The sequence below is a fragment of the Cavia porcellus genome, unplaced genomic scaffold, assembly GCF_034190915.1.
Source record: "Cavia porcellus strain 051 isolate PalLab524CR breed Dunkin Hartley unplaced genomic scaffold, mCavPor4.1 scaffold_10, whole genome shotgun sequence".
Taxonomy (NCBI): Eukaryota; Metazoa; Chordata; class Mammalia; order Rodentia; family Caviidae; genus Cavia; species Cavia porcellus.
This window is the reverse complement of record NW_026947493.1, coordinates 33,382,738-33,393,828: the sequence shown is the minus strand read 5'-3', so window position 1 is coordinate 33,393,828 and position 11,091 is coordinate 33,382,738.

The following is an 11,091-nucleotide window of genomic DNA, read 5'->3' as shown; positions in this document are numbered from 1 at the left end:
AGCTGTTAACTTAAGTGCTGCTTTTAAGGTGGAGTCTTCCCGAGATGCATGTTTTGATCCTATTAGGATTTGGGCATGGCGGAGAAACCCCAGACATTTTTGGGCCTGCCCTAGATACTTATGGAGGAAGGAAGTTAACATTTGATGTCTAGAGCATGCCTAAGTAGAGTGGCCCATCAAGCTTTCCTTTTTTTTTTTTTTTTTTTTTGTCTTTTTGCATTTTTATCGGTACTGGGGATCGAACTCACGACCACCTGCTTGCAAGGCAGGTGCTTATGCTGCTGAGCTAAATCCCTAGCCCCCATCAGGCTTTCCTGCTTCTCTGCCAGCAACCATAGCAAGCCAGTTTCTGACCCACATAAGCCCTCTGCTGCAGGCCTCCCTCACTTGTGCCACCCTCTGTTGGAAACTCTCCTCACCTCTGTGGGAGCCGAGCCTCTTCAGCCTGGAGAGGACATCTTTTTTTTTTTTTCTTTTTTGTCTTTTTCCTTTTTGTCGGTACTGGGGATCGAACTCATGACTGCCTGCTTGCAAGGCAGGTGCTTATGCTGCTGAGCTAAATCCCCAGCCCCCTGGAAAGGACATCTTACCCTCAACTCCATTTCCTGCTGGGCCTAAAGATGCTGCTGGTCCACATAATCAACAGCTGGAGAGCAGGTAAGGAGAGTCACATTCTAATCTCAGCCCTGCCTCTGTCCCTTCAGAAGGTTCTGGGTGGAGATAGGAGCCTGTGTCTTCTCTCCATCTACAGACAGCTCCAGTTGTTGCTCATTGCTGCTCCAAGACCATCATGGAGGTCAATGCTGAGCAGTATGTGACGTAGCATGAAGAACCGGGGTCCAATGTCCTATACACTTCCAGACAGGAGGCTGGGTGCTGGCCCCTGTTCAAGCAGCGGAGCCAAACTGGTGCAGAAGTCATTATACAGTTTATGTCCATGTATTGTGTTTGTTAGTAACAAGCAATTTCACCTCCTGATATCATGTATTTTACTTTTTTTTTTTTTTATCAGTACCGGGGATTGAACTCATGACCACGCACTTGCAAGGCAGTGCTGAGCTGCTGAGCTAAACCTCCAGCCATGTATTTTACATTATTTCTTGACAGTAAATTATAAATTACCCTGAAGGCAAGCAAGCACAGGGCCCTCACATCTGTTTGTGGCATCTTTGCTGCTTGTGACATCTTGCTTACTTATACTGCCCCCTGTGGTGATCCTGTTTATTACACAGTAAAGCATCAGGTTTCCAGCGTGTGGTATGTTGTAAATTGTGGAGAATATCCTGACACAGAACTCTAAGAATTGGGCCCACTTTTGCATTGTGCCTGCCTGGGAATCCTGGGAGTAAACTTCGTTGTCTGCCAGCCCTTAACCTTAACCTAAGAGAGGAGAGGTTGAGAGAGAACCTGCCGAGGGCACAGTCAGTGAGTGACAAACTAGCCAGGGTAAAACCTGGGACTCAAGACGTGTCGACTAAGGGTGAGACTCTTCATGTCCCTTGTATCGCATGTCTGAAGAAGGCATCACATAGAATTAATTGTGACATCATGGCAGCCTGTCCTCATGCTGTTTACCTGACTGTCTTTCCCATGGCAGAGTTAGGAAACCCTGTGGGCAGTGGAGCTCAGTATCACTGCTGAGCCAAGCCAGTAGTCAGGTCATGGGCCTACAAGCTCATGTAGCCATAGACAGGTAGATGTGCCACACTCAGCCACTGACAATGTGCAGGCTGTCACAAGTAATTGCTTCCCCTGAGGCAACTCCTTTGGCTGTCAGTAAAGTCACTGATGCCCCCGTCCTACCCTCAGAGCATCTGATTATTTACTCCAGCTGGATGAGAAAGGAGGGAACAAAAGCCATCTAGTAAACAGAAGTGGAACAGCGAAAGCAGGGTCTCTGCCTGTTGCTTCCCACTCCTTTCTTGAGATGAAATGTCCTCCACGGGCAAGTGGCTAAGGAAGCTTCCTCCTTGTGGCCCTTACTTCACCTCCCAAACAGGGAAATGGGGTGCAGCCTTTAGACTGGACGCACAATTTGGTAGTATTGCTGGCACTGGGGGAGTAGTTCTTAGTCACCAGCCTGTAGGTAGAACTCACAGTCTTGCAGGATCACTCCAGGCTTGTGCCTGCTGGGACATCAGCACAGACAGACCCAAAAGTACACCTAGGTACCAGTCCTACTGCCACTCCTTACTCTTTGACAGTGGTGGCCAACCTATGGCACACATGCCTCAGCAGACACACATAACCCTCTAGTCAGCACATGAGCCAAGTCACTCCAGTAACGGAGTGTTAAATAGCAGTTGTCTTATTCTAACCTAAAATCTCAGTATTCAGATTTAATTGCAGCATTGGCACTTTGTGGTAATGAGTGGTTTGGGGTTGCAGCTGCTCCAAGAGAGTTTGGGCACAAACTCTCTAAAAGGCTCATCATCAACACTGCTCTATGATCTTGAACAATGGACTCAACCTCTCAAGCCTCAGCATATTCTCTTTCAAAATGCTACCTGCAGGGCTGGGGATCTAGCTCAGTGGCATAAGCACCTGCCTTGCAAGCAGGCAGTCGTGAGTTCAATCCCCGTGACCGATAAAAATGAAAAAGACAGAAAAAAAAATGCTACCTGCTTTTATTCTTAATTTTTCTTTTATCAAAATAATATATATCTTGAGGCTAGGGATTTAGCTCAGCGGCATAAGTGCCTGCATTGCAAGCAGGCTGTTGTGAGTTCAATCCCTGGTAAGAAAAAAGACATATATATATATATCTTAAGTTGAACAATACTAAAATGGGTTCTTTTCACTACTGCAAACTCCACAATTCTCTTTTTTTTAATCTTTTTATTCGTAAAACTCTTGTAAAACATTGTAAAACTCTTCTCAGTATGACTAAGCCTAGCAGATATGGATTCTGTGGTTCCTGGGGATGGTGCTGCAGGACTCCCTGACCCTCCTGCTCCATTCCTGCCATCCTGTCTACTGGCCCCCATCGAGAAGGAACTGAAGCTCAGAGTAGTGGAAAGATTGGGGTGAAGATACAAGCCTGATCACCAGATGCAGTTATAATGCAGGGCCAAGATGCTGCAGCCCAATGGGATGCAGTCACATAAACAGGGCCCATTGGTGGACTTAATGTCTATAGCATGGGGCAGAGGTTTCCATCACTGATGAACTGATCATCATGTGTGGCCCTTTCTGATGAGCTTCATGCAAGTCCATTTCCATTCCCTATCCGTGATTGTTAGTTGATTGTGTCAAGTTGAGTAGGAAATGCCCAATTAGATTGGCTCAGTGTAGTTCTGGGTATGGAAGATCCACTCTAAGGAGGATCATCGCAAGAAAGACATAAAAGGGAAATGAAGAAGCAAGGGTTGATTCTGTCTCTTCAGAGGAGCTGCAGTCTTCAGCTTCGCCTTAGACATCATCAGCTAGTGTCCAGCACAGACTCTCTGGCCTCCTAATACAGATTTGCAGAGGACACTGCAGTGAGCTCCAGGCCTCTGACTTGATCCTTTGGATCCCTAGTGCATAGACAGACCTTTTACACTCTTCCACGCCTGATTCTGTGGGCCACTATTGTAAGCCAATTTTGTAAATTCTAATATATTTGTATCTTATATTAAATCTTTCTCTAGTAAACACTGACTGATACACTGTTCTGTCCTATCTGAGGATGGTCTGGGCCACAGCCATATCTCTGATTTTCTAAGACCTCCCCATGGACGCTTCCCCTTAAGTGTGATAAGCCAGCCTTCCCACATGTGAGGCTGAGGCACTAGACATGACTTACCACACACAGGGCTGCTTTTTGCCATTGCCCCATGTCTCACTGCCTGTAGCCAGAAAGGTTAAGCTCTGAGCCCATTCTCAATGAGCTCTGCACTGCAGGAGACTCTTCCATCTCTGGCCAGAGGAGACTAAGATTAGCACTGGGGAACTCGTGAAGGTTAAGAGGATGCTGGGGGAGTCAAGGCTCAGTGGCCTGGTCACTCAAAGTGCTCACACATAGGAACTCCCAGCCTAAATGGCCCAGGTCTTTAAAAGCAGCACACATTCCCAAATGGGATAGAGAGCCTGCTGATTCAGGAGCTTTTGGCTGGACAACCCCATTTATGCCTCATGCCAGAGAGGCCTCTTCATTATCAGAAGCTTCTTATGGAGCCCACTTAGCAGCTGGGCATAAGACTACCATTCATGTTTCCCTGCAAGCCATACATCAAGGGACCTCTGTGTCTTAGTTACTTTCCTGATAGCTGAGACAAAATACCCAACACTTTCAAATTAAAGGAGGGAAGGTTTATTTTGCCTCAGTTCGTAGAGGTTTCAGCCCAAAATCAGTTGGGCCATGACAGAGGAGAAACAGTCCATGTCAGGGTAGGCACAAAGCAGAAATAGAAAGCCTCCCTTTCCCTTTTTTTTTTTTTTTTTTTTTTTTTGTCTTTTTACTTTTTATCGGTACCAGGGATCAAACTCACAACTGCCTGCTTGCAAGGCAGGCACTTATGCCGCTGAGCTAAATCCCCAGCCCCCTCCCTTTCCCTTTATCTATCCAGGCTAACAGCCTTCGGGGTGGTGCTGCCTTTCTGTTATTCTCACCCAGAGCTATGATAAGCTAATCCAATACCACGTATGCTTTTTTTTTGTTTGTTTGTTTGTTTTTGTCTTTTTCCTTTTTTATCGGTACCGGGGATCAAACTCACGACTGCCTGCTTGCAAGGCAGGCACTTATGCCACTGAGCTAAATCCCCAGCCCCTACCATGTATGCTTAATCCCAGTATCACCCACCCTAGAGCTAGCCACCACCAAAAAGCCCCACCTATGAGCACATGAGGCTTTGGATGGGATGGGGATATCTGACCTGTGCAACCCACAACATTTTGTTCTTGCCCACAAGAAATCTGTTCATTTTCCTTTATGCAAAAGGCATTTAGTCCCTCTAAGAGTTGCCAGTCCTAACAATTTCAGCATTGCTAAAAGGTCCAATCCAAAGTCTCCTCTGAAATTTAAGGCAAACTCTTAGCTGCAAACTAATGTACAAATGAAAAGACATTTCTACACTTACAACATTCAGTGGCACAACATAAACAGTCTCAATTCTGAAAGATACAAATAGGAGGAAGCAAGGAATGAAACAAAAGCAAATCTAAAATCAGATGGCACCAACATTAAATCCTCTAGTTCCATGTCTGCATCCAGGGAAATGGATGGCAAGATGTGAGCTCCAAAGAGTTTGGGTGGCTCCATCCTTATGACATTGCCTGTTCTTATGATGCTCTCAGGCTATCTTTTCTATTGTCCACTTTAGAAATACTTGACTTTCTATTGCCAATCTTTTCAGCAACCAAGTTCTTCTGCATTCTATGTTTGCAGTCAGAAACTTTACTGGAATATTTTTCTAGTGAAACTCAAAAGCTTTTTAAATCATTCTCCCATGCCTTTTGCTTTTGATTCTTGACTGAAATCTGGCTAAGAGTCTTCAACAGTAGCCACACTACTGCTTCAACATTAGACTGCCTTGGAATTTCTTCTGTGAGATTAGTCTACCATATTTAATCTGTTTCCTGCAAAGTTTCTGGACATGGAGACAAAATGCAGACAGATTTTATGTCAGAACATGACACACATAATCTGGAGCCCAAATGCCAATGGAGTCCTTCCTTTGAGCCTGATCTTTTTCAGCTGCACTGAAGTCAATATTTTGGTCTTCTGAGTCCCAACCAGAATCTCCCAGCAATTTCAGTGCATAGAATTCCAGAGTTTCTTTTCCAGCAGACATCTCCAAACTTTTCCAAACTTGTCCATCAATCCAATATCAAGGCTTCCACACTATACACTCAGGTCATGTCACAACAAACCCACTTCTAATACCAAAATCTGTCTCAGTTACTTTCATTATCGCTGAGACAAAATATGCAAAGGAGGAAAGGTTTATTTTGGCTCATGGTTTGTAGAGGTTGCAGTTCATAGTCAGCTGGCTCCACAGCAAGGCAGCATGGCAGGGGGTCATGGAAAAAAAGAAATAATCCGTGGCAGGTAGGGAGAAAATAGGAAATAGCAAGCCTCCCTTTCCCTTTTGTCCCATCCAGGCTAACAGCCTTTCGGTTAGTACCACCCACACCCAGGCTAGGCCTTCCAATTGTCCACATCTAGACAGAACTATGACAGACCAATTAGTGTACTAATCCAATACCACATACCCTTAATCCTAGGATCACACACTTTAGATTGAGCCACCTAGGAACAGGCCCATCCATGAGTACATGAGGATTTTGCGGGGTAGAGTTGGGCATGATTCCAAGACTACTCCAAGGACATAGAGAAAAACTACAAGACACATTTCCTTTGCCTCAGCCGGCAAAAGACAGGCATGGATCTCAGAGGTACTTGGGGGATGCATGGATATGGCCACATACTTTTTAAACAGATAATTCACCAAGATTTAAACTCTACTCAGATTCAACTGAGTAAGGGAGGAAGAAGAAAGTGTATGATTGCCATGGCAACACCAAATTGCCCAGGACCAGGTTGGTCTCTCTGGCAGGAAAAGGAGGGAGACAGAGCTGAGCCTTTATCTTTCGGCAGAGATTTACGGAGAATAAGGGAGAAAGCTGGACACATTTGTGTGGTATGGAGTCCATTCCTCCCAACACCTCAGACAGGGTTGAGGGTCTGAGCTGTGTGCTAACAGTGCAAGGGGCCCTGTCTGGCTCAGGCTCTCTCTCTGGAGCCGAGGGACCAGACTGCCCAACAAGACCAAATGCCACAGGCAGCTGCTTTGCTGAGGATGGGTTTCCCTTCTCCCTAAGGACCACTACGCCCCGAGATGTTCACATTTGGAGCCTGCTGTTCCTCCTCCCTCCAATCCTGGAGCTCCTGGCAAAGCTTCCAGTCTGAGGATCAAGGGACTCACAGCTCACCCATGGAGTGGCCAGCCAAAGCTCTTCCACACCCAAATAAAGCTGCCAGCTTAACCTTCCCACTAAAAATAAAACGGAGCCAACCAGAGGTGCTGGGAACAACCCATGTGTTCTGTGCCAGGCTGGGCTCAGGTCTAAGTGGCAAAGGAGAGGGCTGCTCAAGAAGGACCGAAGTTAAGCATTAGGAACATTTTTGGTCCCTCAACCTATCTTGTTCCTATTCTAACTGTCTAGAGCTTTTGGGGCTCTAGACAAGATCCTGCCTCCCTAGAAGCCTCCAAGGCACCGCCCCCCCCCCACACCCAGCCAAGCCTGGAACGTCCATCTTGGTTATTTCTGGGCCTAAAAGGAGGGGCTTCCTAGACACCTAATGTGTGAATGAATGATTGACTTGAGTAGTGAGGACGGGAGATAAGAAATTTTAAAAACCAGGTTTGCAGGGGTAGACTTGTAGGGTCAGATTTAGAGGGTCTTAAATGCTAGATTTTTGGGGGGACGTATTTTCAGACTCCCTATCTCCTTCATATCTTTTCTTGGTCCTGGGATAACTCCTATCTTACAGAGAGGCCACAGGGGTTCCTGGTAGATGCCTGATTGCCCCTCAGAGAGACAGGGACCCCAGGGCACATCCCCCAGGGCCTAGATTACCCCTAACAGGAGCTGCCTCCCTGGAACTTGCAGACCTGATTCCTTTGCTACACAGTCTGCAGGCCGGCCTGCCTACTTGACCAATTAGTGTTAACTGGAAACAGGAAGTCAGGGGAGGAAGGGGAGGTGTCCAAACTCCAGGGCACCAAACTTTCTGGGATAGGCATTCCCCCAGAGATGCACGTCTCCCCTGGGGCTGGTGTGGATTTTGGGGGTCTCCTCCTGGCGTTACATGTGCCATGCCTAGGCATAGTTCGGACCTCTGTTCTTCTAATCATCACTTCCTATCCCTTGTGCCAGTTGTCCCCAGGGAAGGGCAGGGCAAGCCCACCTTCTTTGCTATTGAATGTTTCTCATTAGGCATGTGTAGCACAGAGCCACAGCCCTTCACAGTTTTCAGACTGTAGAGTGGAAGGATAGAGAGGCTCAGGACCTGATGAGAGAGGCACCGAAGAGTTGCGGGCCTTCTGAACCCTTTATTGAAGCCACAATCCCAGCCTTAACCCATCACTCAATAAAGGCAAGGAAAGGCTTGCTCCATTTGCCAGGGTGCACACTCTGCTTCCTGGAAGGAGACAGATACCCAGAGGCCCTTCCCGGAGAGGTAGAACTGCCCTGGCATTTCCCCTGCCTCCTTCCCTAAGGAGCAGAGATGAAGGCGCCCAGAAGCAAAGCTCCTTTTGTTTCAATCTCAGTTGCAGATCCTGTGGCACTTTCTTCACCTGCAGGCACTGGTCACACATCAAGGAAGGCCCCCACCCAGCCTGGGCAGAGCTATGCTCCTTACTTCATCTCCATAGTGCTGTGTGTGTCCTGGGCACTGTCAGGCCTCCGTCTTAGTGGACTGAGACTCTGTGACCCAGCTCTGGACACTCAGAGCCTCCTGGCAAGAAAGCACATATCTGAAACAAGGGCTGTCAGGACTCAAAGGTGCTTATAGATAAGGACTCTTGGATTCCACTCCTGAGAGCAGCCTCAGCAGCCCGTGAAATGAGTCACGCCTGCGGACCAGGCACTAGAGAAGACATTGGGCCCTAAGAGCTCTTCCAAAATCCAGAAGCCCTAAGTGCAGAGGCCTGGTCTCTGGTGGCCACTAGAGGGCAGGGCCCTCCCATAGATTAGTTTCAAAAGTGCCGGTGAACAGATGAGCAAGTCAGACAAGATGCAACGGAGAGGCAATCCCTGGGTGCAGTCACCACAGGGGGCTGGTAGGGTCCAGCTGAGGCTGAGATGCTGGGCAGAAATCCACCCGAGCCCTCTCTGCACCTTTAGGTCCTCCTGAGAACCCAGCCTGAGCCAGAGTGATGTCTAACTTCTCCCAAGCATTAAGTGACTAATAATTCTCTAATTCTTAGAGTACTAGGAACAAGTAGGAAAGCAGGTCTTCTGGCCTCCTCTTGGTAAAGTGAGGAAACCAAGGCAGGGAAAAACTCACTTGACCAAACCCTATGTATAGGTTGGGTTGGGACAGAGGTTTCCTAAGGACTGACCATGAGCCATGTGCCTGCAATAACCCCATAGGGTTGGTGCTGTTGGGGTCACTTTATTTTTGCAGATGGGAAAACAGGCTCAGAGAAGCTGCCACTTGTCTGAAGTCCCACAACAAGGGTAGAGTGGGATTCCAACCCAAGCAGGATGACATCAAAGCCTGTGTTTAAGCCCCAATTGATAAGACAAAAGAGAGAAGGAGAGAAAGAGGGAGTGAAGACGGAGAGGGAGAGGAAGAATTTATCTACAGGAGTCCCTGGCTGCTACAGCAGGGACAAGGCTGCCTCTTTGCACCTTGGCTCTCCTAGTCTGAGACCTCTCCCCCTTGTCTGAAATTACCTGGCCAGCAGTGAAACCCAGGAGCAGCTGGCACTGGATAAGAGCTGCTATGCAAGGCACGGTCAATACCGTGACAGTCCTCATACAGGTTCATCTGATGTGACAGTCGCACTAAACCCAGGAAGAAAGAACCAATTAAGAGAGTAGTAGCAGCCTGCTGGACTCAAGAAGCTTGCTTGCAGCCATGGGAATTAAGGACTTGCTTTTGAGTCTATAGTTTGGTTTTAGACCAGGGCTGAACATCTTTTCCCAGGGCCACGTCCTGGCCCAGGAACTCCACTGAGCTCTAGAGCTGCTGGGTATCATATTTCTGATGAGAGCTAAGCAGTTTGAGGCTGATCTCTGCTACCACGATACTGTTAGGGGCTGTGGGAGATTAAGGGTACCTTAAAGACCTGTCCTTGGAGTTTGGGTGTAAGATGAATTGTGGCCCACAACACAAAATTTGTATACAGACCCCAGCGTGGCTGCCAGGCCAGAAGATGACCTGTCAAGGCCTGTGGTCTGCCAAAAAATATAGTGCCATGGGTGGAACTTTTTCTATGACCCAGGTGCAGTTTGCTGAGACCCATACCGTCAAACATGCCTGAAGAATGGCTACCTGGGCCCAAATAAGGGGCATGGCAGAGTCATGCCCTCCAGCCAAGCACCTCATGGATCTGCTGTGGGGATTACAGGGATACTTGGCAGTAGTGAGCCCTTGGTACCGTCTGCATCTGTGGCATTTCCTTGCTCAGGATTCAGATTCTTTTAGGATTAAGCCCCCAAGCCTTTTCCTGCCCCCTTTCCACATTCTAGCCCAAGGGAATTGCACTCTGCTCCCCACATTCTATTTGTAGTCCAACCTTCAGATCTCTACACACTTTTTTCTCCTGCATATTCCTTTCACATCTGTTTTCCTCCTCTGAGCAAGCCTTCCAAAATTCCTAAGCCCACCCCCACCTAAATTTTCATACACCCCACCACCTCCCACTTTGGAAATACTGGGAATCAATCTACCACTGTGTTATACCCACAGATCTAGATATAGCTATAGATATAGATACAGATAGAGATATATGCAGAGTCTCACTCAGTTGCTCAGGCAGGATTCAAATTGCCGATCCTCCTCAGCTTCCATACAGCTGAGATTATAGGCATGCGCCCGCCTCCTTGCTGACTGAGGCCCAGCTACTCCACTTCTCTCCAGGAGACTCCTACTTTGCTCCCTCCCTTAACACCCCATTCCAACCCTGAGCTGCTGTGATTTGATCCCTACTGGGGCCTAGCCAGGGGCCTACTTGGCCCTAATAGCCCCACCCCCACCCAGCCCACTCCCTGGATCTCACTGGGTGGGCCCTGGGCCTACATTTTCTCTCCTGTTTGTATTAAGGACCAAAGAAAGACTTCACCAGACTCAGGTCACACAGAGAGATGGGGCAGCTGTGGGATGATCACCCCAGTGCCTAACCTCTGCCTGACTTCAAGCAACGCTTGTTCCATTCCAAGTGTCAGTCATGCTGGGAACTGTCTGGACAGCCTGTCCTCAAGCAGAGCCTGCTGGCTCTAGACCTCTGCCTTACCCAGAGCCTGGGAAGTCCAGGTCAGTAGTCTACCAGGTTCTCTCCTTGAGGCAGGACCTATGCATCCTCCAGCCCCAGGTTCCTCCTTGACATCTAATAGCAGGGCTGGCCAAAGGCATGACCATTGCATCTAATTAGG